A 10,804-nucleotide genomic window follows, 5' to 3' on the forward strand; every position below is an offset into this window, starting at 1 on the left:
GGAATGGTCTCCCTAAGATGATGGGGACCTCAAAGTCAACCTAGCAATCAAGTATAACAAAGTTTGTCGAAAAAATGAATGGCCCCATTTTCACAAGGTCATCTTGAAGCACTCCAATAGGCTTTTCCACAGTTCTATCAGCCATAAGTAAACGCATCACAGTTGGTTTTGGAGATCCTAAACCCAACTTCTTATAAATCGACAATGGCATCAAGTTAATGCTGGCACCCAAATCATACAAAGTTTTTGCAAAGTGCATCTTACCAATTGTGCATGGAATAATGAAAGCTCCAGGATCCTCTTTCTTTTGTACCAGTGACCTCGTAGAAATGGCACTGCAATGCTGCAACCTCTAACCATTCTCAAAACTGACAGCCCTATTTTTGGAAACCAAGTTCTTCAGAAACTTTGCATACCCAGGCATTTGCTCCAAAGCTTCTATCGAAGGGACATTGATGGAAAGTTGTTTCAACATAGTTATGAACCTGCGGTACTTTCCTTCTTCAGTCTTCTGCACTAACCTCTGTGGGAAAGGAGGTAGAGGTCTACAAATGGGGACGACCTTTTGGGTTTTCTCCGCTTCTTTCTTTGTAGCATTCTTGGACTCTCCAGTCACCTCAATCTCATCATCATCTTTTTCTACCACTTCAATAGTCTACTTTTCTCTGCGAGTCGTGATTGCCATACAATGCCCATCATTCTTCTGATTCTGGATGGTATTGATGGGCAATGTGCCCGGCTAGCGTGTATTCACGATAGCAGACAACTGACTAAACTGCTGCTCGAGCTGCTTTATCAACACTGCATGGGCATCAATTTTCTGGCCAATTTTGGACAACTCATTTCGCATCTCCTTCACATTCTCATCAGTAGCGTCAAACCTTCTCATCATCTTCTGCATCATATCTTCAATACGTGCCATATTTCCTCCAGCTTCCCTAGTACCAGATTCCCAATTTTGAGGGGGAACATAAGGTCCAACCCGATCGTTTATGTTGTCATAGTTGTTCCGGATGTAGTTGTTGTCGCAATTGAAGCTCCCATCCCGACTTATTGACCCTCTCGTTTGTAATTGTCATAATTCTGACCTTGGTTTCCTTGACCTTGGCGCTAATTGTCCATGTTGGATCCTAGGCGTTTCGTCAGAAACCCCCAGTCTAATTATTCACCGCATAAGCATCCTATTCATAGTAACACTCTTCAACTGGTGGTAGAGTTCTAGTCAAGTAGCTCACAACATTTACCTTTTCCACACCCCCGCTCACATGCCTCAATACCAACCCTAACTCGGTCCTCATCTGAGCTATCTCCTCATGAATCATATCCGCAGACTGGTTGTTTGTAGCATGAACAGAAAATGTATTTCTCCCAGTATCCGACATCCTAGTGCTCCATGCTTTATTTTTGCGAGAGATCTTCTCCAGTTTTTCTGCAATATGTGTGTATGTGCACTCACCATATGAACCTCCAGCAATAGTATCAAGCACTGCTTTATTGTTTTCATTTTGACTTCGATAGAAATATTCCTTCNCCATGCTTTATTGTTGCGAGAGATCTTCTCCAGTTTTTCTATAATATGTGTGTATGTGCACTCACCATATGAACCTCCAGCAATAGTATCAAGCACTGCTTTATTGTTTTCATCCTGACCTCGATAGAAATATTCCTTCAGCGACTCATCATCAATACGGTGATTCAGAACACCTCTTACAATCGCAATGAATCTATCCCAAGAGCTACTCACAGACTCTTGAAGTAATACCACAAAACTTTTGACCTTATTTTTGTGATTGAGCTTCTTGGACACTGGATAATATCTTGCTAAGAACAAATCCTTCAATTGGTCCCATGTAAAGATTGATTTATGAGGAAGCTCAGTAAACCATACAGCAGCATCGCATGTCAGTGATAGAGGGAACATTTGCAATCCGATGACATCCATATCCAAGTCTGGTCGACCTACACATCTTTTGCAAACCACCCTTAGCTTGGCTATGTGAGCATGTGGGTCCTCCATTGGCAACCCCGAGAACAAGCCCCTCGCTGTAAGCATCTACATCAAGTTACTGGTCAACACAAATATGTGCCCCGGAGGTGAAGGGAGTAGGACAAGAGGTCCATCAGAGTCAGCAATAGTGACGTTGCCCCTATAGTTGTCATGAAGTCGTGGGCCTGTTGGACCCTACACCCTCAATGAATCTCCCAATTGATTTTCCGCTGGAAACTGGTTATCCCCACCAACTACCCTCGGGGGTTGCAACTCAACTTTATCACCTAGATTGCCTCCGATAGGATTAACTTGAACTCCTTGATTGTTCATTTTTCGCAAAGTTTGGTTCAACTCTGGATCGTAAGGAGTAAGTGATTCACCCTGGTTCCGTGTACTTGGCATACACTAAAGTCAGAACTTGAGAGAGACAAAAAACAAAAAGAAAAGGTAAAATTAGGAAAAATTTAACTAAAGTTCAATAATGTAGTAAAATAAATCTAAAAGCCAAATTCCTCGGCAGCGGCGCCAAAATTTGATACCCTTAAATTACACCTCCCTAAAGAAGTATAAGCGATCGTTATCAAGTAAAGAACCCAACTTGTAGGTTGGGGTCAATCCCACGAGGAAAATGGTTTAGACTTAACTTTAACCAGCAATTATATTCGTTTAGTCAAACTACTTCCAAAAGTAAGTAATTAAAAAGGGGATTTGTGAAACAAATTGTAAGAATTCAGTAAATAATCAGTAAACAAAAGTCAATTTTCGTTTTTATGAAGATGAGAAAATTAACTAGGGTATACGTGTTCCCCACAAGCTCATAACGCAATAATCCTAGTAACTTTCCTAGTGTACTACATGCAAAGTGGTAAGTCAGGTATCTCTAAATCCTTGGTCCAGCATCTAGAGAATTTCACTTCGCACCTTGGTCCGGCTACGTGTGTATAATTTACTAAACCTTACCTTTATCTCATATTAGACATCACACCGATGTTTGGTTTAGTTATTACTTCGCATCAATCGACACTAGACTATTAGAAAGTATCGCACTAAATCTATGTTGATAATTCTTTTTTTGTTGATTACCTCCTTGGTCCGGCAAGTAGCAACAAGGCGAGTTCTAACGTTGCGCACCATTAAAAAGACTTTTAAATGAAAGAATTATCAATACATGCAAAACACTATTCAAGAATTGCTTATGTACTATTCATACTTTGATAATTGTGCATGGTTCCCACAACCCTAGTTGTGGAGTTTAGTTACTCATAATCATATGAACACAATTCATTGTTTAAGATGATAGAATTATGAACTTATGTAATTGAGAATAACAAACCCAACATTTCCACTTGAATTCAAAACCAAAACCTTTTAAAGCCACTTAGGAGATCAAGAATTTCTAGGTTTGCAAATAAATCCAAAGTCACAAAGTAGAATTAAAGTAATAAAGTCTAACTTTCCAAAATGAGGTTTGCATGCCCTATTTATAGAAAAATAAGTCCTAACTAAAAAGGAAATGAAATAAGGAAATTATGTTCAGGTACGCATCTTCATTCCACGAGACTGACTCATGGTCTGTCAATGGATCTACGGTCCATGAGTCCCTTCTGTCACCCAGGACTTGGGCAATATTTTCAGCTTCCAAACCTCAACTTCTCTGAAGCAAATGACGAACCACCAGTACATACCGTAGATAGATCTATGGTTCGTTGAATCCCTCTCCGTAGCTCCACACATAGAATCTTCAAAAATCAGGTACTGGAACCCTCACGGTATCATTCTACGGCTCAGCAGTACGGTCTGTAGATCAATCTACGGACCATCAATGGCCACCATGGTTCCACACTTGGTCAGATTTCCCTGATTTTCCTTGCCTGCTGATCTACGATCACCATCTACTGAGGGTCAATGGACCTATGGTTNAACTAAAAAGGAAATGAAATAAGGAAATTATGTTCAGGTACGCATCTTCATTCCACGAGACTGACTCATGGTCTGTCAATGGATCTACGGTCCATGAGTCCCTTCTGTCACCCAGGACTTGGGCAATATTTTCAGCTTCCAAACCTCAACTTCTCTGAAGCAAATGACGAACCACCAGTACGTACCGTAGATAGATCTATGGTTCGTTGAATCCCTCTCCGTAGTTCCACACATAGAATCTTCAAAAATCAGGTACTGGAACCCTCACGGTATCATTCTACGGCTCAGCAGTACGGTCTGTAGATCAATCTACGGACCATCAATGGCCACCATGGTTCCACACTTGGTCAGATTTCCCTGATTTTCCTTGCCTGCTGATCTACGATCACCATCTACTGAGGGTCAATGGACCTATGGTTCGTAGATCACCTCCGTAGATGCCCTTTTCTACACATCTTTCAGTTGTCTCTTTATTTCTGCATCCAAACATATTTCCTGCAAAAACACAATAAAAACACATAAAAACTAATACAAAAAGGCCCTAGACATACACAACTCTTAAGTGAAATGTATTAAAAATACCGTAAGTTTACGATATATCAATTGTTACCAGATTTCGCTAAACCTCAAAGACTACGATTTCGTCCAAATCTATACAAGGTTGAAAAAATCCAAATACTATGAAAAAGTTTTCCGGCTCCAAATTTTCACACGTTGGCTTTTCTATAACGACGGGAATGGGTCGTTACAATAGATACCAATTTACCCATCACTCGTCCCTGAGTAACAAAATTTTAAGAAAAGTAGGCTAAAGAAAGAATGAAGTAGTACCTAAATTGACGAACAATTGGGGATACTTCTCCCGCATGTCCCTCTCAGTCTCCCAAGTAGCTTCTTCAACTGGACGATGCTTCCATTGAACCTTCACGGACTTAATCTCCTTGGTCCTCAACTTGGGTATATCACAATCAAGGATTGTAATCGGTTCCTCCTAATATTGTAGGTCTTTGTCTAACACAATTGAGTCCCACTTAATGATATAATCCTTGTCACCATGATACCTCTTCAACATGGATACATGAAACACCGGATGAACACTCGATAAATTAGAAGGTAAATCCAATCTATACGCCATCGGTCCCACACATTCAAGAATTTCGAATAGACCAATGTATCTAAGACTTAGCTTACCCTTCTTACCAAATCTCATCACCCCTTTCATGGGTGATACCTTAAGAAGAACATTTTCATCGGATTGAAATTTCGTATCTCTTACCTTATGATCCGCATACTTCTTTTGTCTACTCTGAGCTGCTAGAAGCTTAGCTTGTATACTCATCACCTTATCTTGGGCATCTTTCACTAAATCAACCCCCAAAGGTTTCACATCTCCATCCTCAAACCATCCTATGGGTGATCTACATCCCCTCCCATAGAGTGCCTCAAATGGTGCCATATCTATGCTGGAGTGACAACTATTATTATAGGAGAATTTACACAAAGGCAAGAACTTATAACAATGCCCTCCGAAATCAATCACACATGCCCTCAACATGTCTTCCAATACTTGAATAGTCCTCTCCAATTGTCCATCCGTCTGTGGATAAAAGGTTGTACTAAAGGTGAGTTGTGTGCCCAATTCATTATGAAATTTCCTCCAAAACTTGGATGTGAATTGGGTACCACGATCTAAGATGATAGAGAGGGGCACCCCATGCAACCTCACTATCTCTTTCACATACACTTTAGCCAATTGTTCAGCATTATAATCTATTCTTACCAGAATAAAATGGGTTGACTTAGTCAATCTATCAACCATTACCCAAATAGAATCAAACCTCCCCAATGTCTTGTGAAGACCAACCACAAATCCATGGCTATTATTTCCCACTTCCATTCCGGAATTGGCNCACCCCATGCAACCTCACTATCTCTTTCACATACACTTTAGCCAATTGTTCAGCATTATAATCTATTCTTACCAGAATAAATTGGGTTGACTTAGTCAATCTATCAACCATTACCCAAATAGAATCAAACCTCCCCAATGTCTTGTGAAGACCAACCACAAATCCATGGCTATTATTTCCCACTTCCATTCCGGAATTGGCATTCTCTTAAATAAACCTGCAGGCCTTTGATGTAACCTCACTTATTGACAATTTTGACACTTCGCCACAAACTCTACTATGTCTTTCTTCATGCCTGGCCACCAATAAATTCGCTTCAAATTTCTATATATCTTGGTCACACCGAGATGAATAGAATATCGCAAACCATGAGACTCTACCAACAACTTCTCATTCAATTCATCTACTTTAGGAACATATACTCTCCCTTTAAAATTGAGTACACCATCCTCATCAAGAGTGGTCTTACTTCAATACTAGCTTCAATGAAAATGACCCTTACTTCAATACTAGCTATCACCCCACCTCTTTATGAGATTCCCAATTGCATGAATTTAGACTCTAAGGTCTGAATTTCTTTAGCCAGAGGTCGCTTGGATACACTCAAGCAAGCTAAACTACCCATACTCACCGCTTTTCGACTCAAAGCGTCAACCACCACATTAGCCTTGCCCGGATGGTATTGAATTGTCACATCATAATCTTTAAGTAACTACATCCACCTTCGTTGTATCAAATTCAGATCCTTTTAAGTGAACACATGCTGCTGATGAATCCACAATTTGGACTCATATAGGGATTTATTTTAATAGAATTAGTGTCTTCAAATGCAAATTTTGTCTCAATAACTGATGTAAATACTTGTAACATCTGAAAATTTGAAATATCTATGAAGAGGCTTAAAATCGGAAATAGTCATTTTTGGAAAAAGAAATTAAAATCTGGGAATTTGGTTAAGTGTGGGAAATCAGTGAGTTTTGGCCAACTTTAAGCAGTCATAACTCCTAGTTCAGGATGAGTTAGGAGTAGTTCCAGTTATGATTGTGAAGCTTGTGGAATGATCTTTCCAACGCCACCGAGTTTGCTTGATTCCGAGTTTGTATGAGCGAGTTATTCCCTTTGAAAGTTGGGCAGTTGGCAAGGAATCCGTCTGAAAATTTTAAGGGCATTTTGGTCTTTTCCCTAGCCACTTCTTTTGGGATTATATTGTTGTGTTAGGCTGATCTTTGGATCATTTTGTCCCATTTTAAAAGAGTGAAAGCTAGGGCTTGAGAGTGAAGAAGAGAAGAAGAAGAAGAAGAAGAAGAAGAAGAAGAAGAAGAGAAGAAGAGGAGAAGAAGAAGAGAAAGAAGAGATCAAGCAAGTTTACGTCAAAGATCGTCGTGGATATCGTCGGGGGTGATCCCTACTAGGTATGTGAGTTCTTAGTGTGGGTTGATCCTTTCCCCTACACACCAAACTCATTACTATTGTGAAAGATTGGATATGTTGTTGAAGTTGTTGGGTTATGTTGTTGATGTTGTTGATGGTGTTGTTGAAGTTATTGTTGGTTGTGGGACATGATATTGGTTGTGTGTTTGAGTTGAATCTCTTGTATGTTGAGGGAGTTTTATGATCCTTAGTGTTTGGGGTTGAATCCATTGAGGTTAGGCTGGTTTAGAGTTGGGAAAAAGATGGAGAAAAGTCGGAGTTTCTAGGCAAGGGGTTGGCACGTTGCGCCTGCCAACGCGCCCCAAAAGGGATTCTGAACTTTCCCACTTGAAGCGTCGCGCCTAGCAGAGCGCCAACAGGCCCCTTCTGAGCTTCAAGGGCTTGCGCTCTGCGCCTTGCAGAGCGCCAAGGACACAATGTTCCCCCATTCTTTTCATACTTCCTCATGTATGTTCCTAGGTAATGTACCTATGTTTCTTAGTTGTTTCCAACACCCCAAAGTACTTCTAAACATCAAGAACTCATCCAAAAACGTGTCATCCCATACCTTGAATCCATAATCCAATTCAAGGTGAGTTAGTATCAAGTTAAAGTGAAGTTAGAGTTAAGTCAAGCAAAGTTAAGAGGTAAGTTCAAGCAAGTCTCTAAAGCTTTTCAAGAGCTGTTATTAAACGTTTTACCTTCGTTTTAAGGTTCAAGTTTCAAGTCGAGTCAAGAGTATAGAGTTCAAGCCAAGTGAAGAGTCTCAAGTTTCAAGTCAAGTCAAGAGCATAAAGTCGAGTCCATTTCTCAAAAGTTAATAGGGAACTATGTATTTCTCAAAGAGGTTTCAAAATATTTTTACACTTGAGTAAGAAAGGAACATTGATTTCCAAGAGAGCCTTTGGGCTAGATTTTGAGCAATTATCTCAAACTAGAGAAAGATGTGTTTAAAACACTTATGAGCTAAAGTATATTTTTGGGAGTAGTCTTGAGCACCGAGTTGGGGACACGAGTTCATATTAACTCAACTCTCCATAAGAACCATGCGCCAACATGGGAGTTAACGGGTCATACTTTTTAGATGAATCCGTAAGATTAAGCTAGTGGATCCACTTAGTAAAGATAGCTTCCTATATCACGGCAAGGTATAGGATTGTCCTTGAGCAACGTGAGGTAAAACATTGTATCACCACTAGGGCTCATAGTGGTGATTGTCGGTTAAAGAATCTCCCACTAAAGTTATATTACTTTTATAGAAGAAAAGTTGAGTTGTTATTGTTTTATCTTTAACAAGCTAAGTTGTTTATACTGTTTTTCAAGCTTTATATATTGCATATGTTGTTGCTATATATATTGAGTTCAGTTATTCATAAGTCGAATAAAGCCAAGGTAAGTGTTCTCTAGTACTCTTTTCAAGTTTAAGTTGTGGTTTAGCTTTCCAGCTCGCATACTCGTACATTCAATATACTGATTCCAGTTGGCCTGCATCTTATTATGATGCAGACATAGGTACCCCAGATCAGCATCCTGCACGTCGTTGATCCGGCTGAGCACTGCAGAGTCAGTGGTGAGCTTCCTTGCTTTCCGGAGGACTCAATTTCTTTATTCTCTTAGTTTTGTTCTATTAGGATGTTGTGGGGTCTGTCCCAACATTCATCTCAGTATTGTAGAGGCTTCATAGACAATCAGTCAGTTAGTTTTGGGTCTCATATCTATGTATATATGTAAATATTCTATTTTGAGATTCGAGTTGCCTTTGTGGCCAGATTTTAGAAGTTAAGTTGTTTGGAAATCTTGCATTTGCATTGAGTTTTTCTGTTGAGTTAGGTTTTCGCTGAGTTAAGAAGGCCAAGCCAAGGGTTTGCTTGGGGCCAGCGATGGTCTCCGAGTTCCGGTCCCCTCTAGGATGTAGTCCCGGTCCCCTCTAGGATGTAGTCCCGGGGCGTGACAAACTTGGTATCAGAGCACAGAGTTCAAGAGTCCTAGATAGTCTATGAAGTCGTGTCTGTAAGAGTCCTAGTTATCGATGTGAAGCGCGCTACATCTATAATTGGGAGGCTACAACATTTAGGAAGATTTCTCATTTCTTTCACACTCATCTCGTGCGTTAGAGTTGATCTCTAAAGAGTGTCTTTTAATCCGTGTTTGCGGGTGTTTTCAGATAGTCATGCCTCCACGAAGAGTTGGCAGAGGGCGTCTTCCCAGACGTTATGTGGATGAGCAAGAGTTACCTTTTGCCCCGGGAGTGCAAGTTCAAGGAGAAGTTTCTAATGCCGAGTTCAGAGATGCAATTAGAATTCTGAGTCAAGACGTAACTAATCAGATTGGTCAGCAAAGGGGAGCTCGACATGAAGGAGCTGACACTTCTAGGATTCATGAGTTCTTGGGGATGAATCCTCCGAGTTTCATGGGTTCGAGTAGTACTGAGGATCCAGAGAACTTCGTTAAGGAGTTGAAGAAGATTTTTTATGTGATGCACGTGGCAGATATTGAGCGGGTTGAACTAGCTGCGTATCAATTGAAGGATGTTGCTAGAACTTGGCTCGACCAGTGGAAAGAGGGCAGAGCTGAGAATGCACCACCTGTAAGTTGGGCCTATTTCGAGGAAGCTTTCTTGGGGCATTTCTTTCCTCGAGATCTGAGAGAGGCCAAGGTACGTGAGTTCCTCACACTTAAGCAGGAGTCTTTGAGTGTTCAAGAGTACAGTTTGAAGTTTACACAACTATCCCACTATGCTCCGGAGATAGTGGCGGACATGAGAAATAGAATGAGCTTGTTTGTTATTGGGCTGTCTCGGTTGTCAACTAAGAAAGGTAGGGCTGCAATGCTTATCGGGGACATAGACATATCCAGGTTAATGGTCTATGTACAGCAGGTTAAGGAAGAGAAGCTGAGGGACAGGGAAGAGTTCAAAAGTAAGAGAGCCAAGACCGGTAATGAGTCCGGGCAGCAGAAAGGTAATTCAAACTGTTCCTCCTTTCAGCAAAGGTAAAAGGGACCTGTTTCATCATCTGTTAGAGCACCTGCACCCAGATACAAAGGTGAANACTTAAGCAGGAGTCTTTGAGTGCTCAAGAGTACAGTTTGAAGTTTACACAACTATCCCACTATGCTCCGGAGATGGTGGCGAACATGAGAAATAGAATGAGCTTGTTTATTGTTGGGCTGTCTCGGTTGTCAACTAAGAAAGGTAGGGCTGCAATGCTTATCGGGGACATAGACATATCCAGGTTAATGGTCTATGTACAGCAGGTTAAGGAAGAGAAGCTGAGGGACAGGAAAGAGTTCAAAAGTAAGAGAGCCAAGACCGGTAATGAGTCCGGGCAGCAGAAAGGTAATTCAAACTGTTCCTCCTTTCAGCAAAGGTAAAAGGGACCTGTTTCATCATCTGTTAGAGCACCTGCACCCAGATACAAAGGTGAATTTAATGGCCCGAATTCGAAGGACTTCGGAGCTAGACCAGCACAGTCTTCGGGTAGTGTGGCACAAGGAGGTAGTTTGACTTCTGCATGTGCTAGGTGTGGTAGAGTCCATCCAGGGAACTGTCGTCAGGGCCAGACAGGTTGCCTTA

The sequence above is a fragment of the Solanum stenotomum genome, chromosome 10 (assembly GCF_019186545.1).
Source record: "Solanum stenotomum isolate F172 chromosome 10, ASM1918654v1, whole genome shotgun sequence".
Classification (NCBI taxonomy): Eukaryota; Viridiplantae; Streptophyta; class Magnoliopsida; order Solanales; family Solanaceae; genus Solanum; species Solanum stenotomum.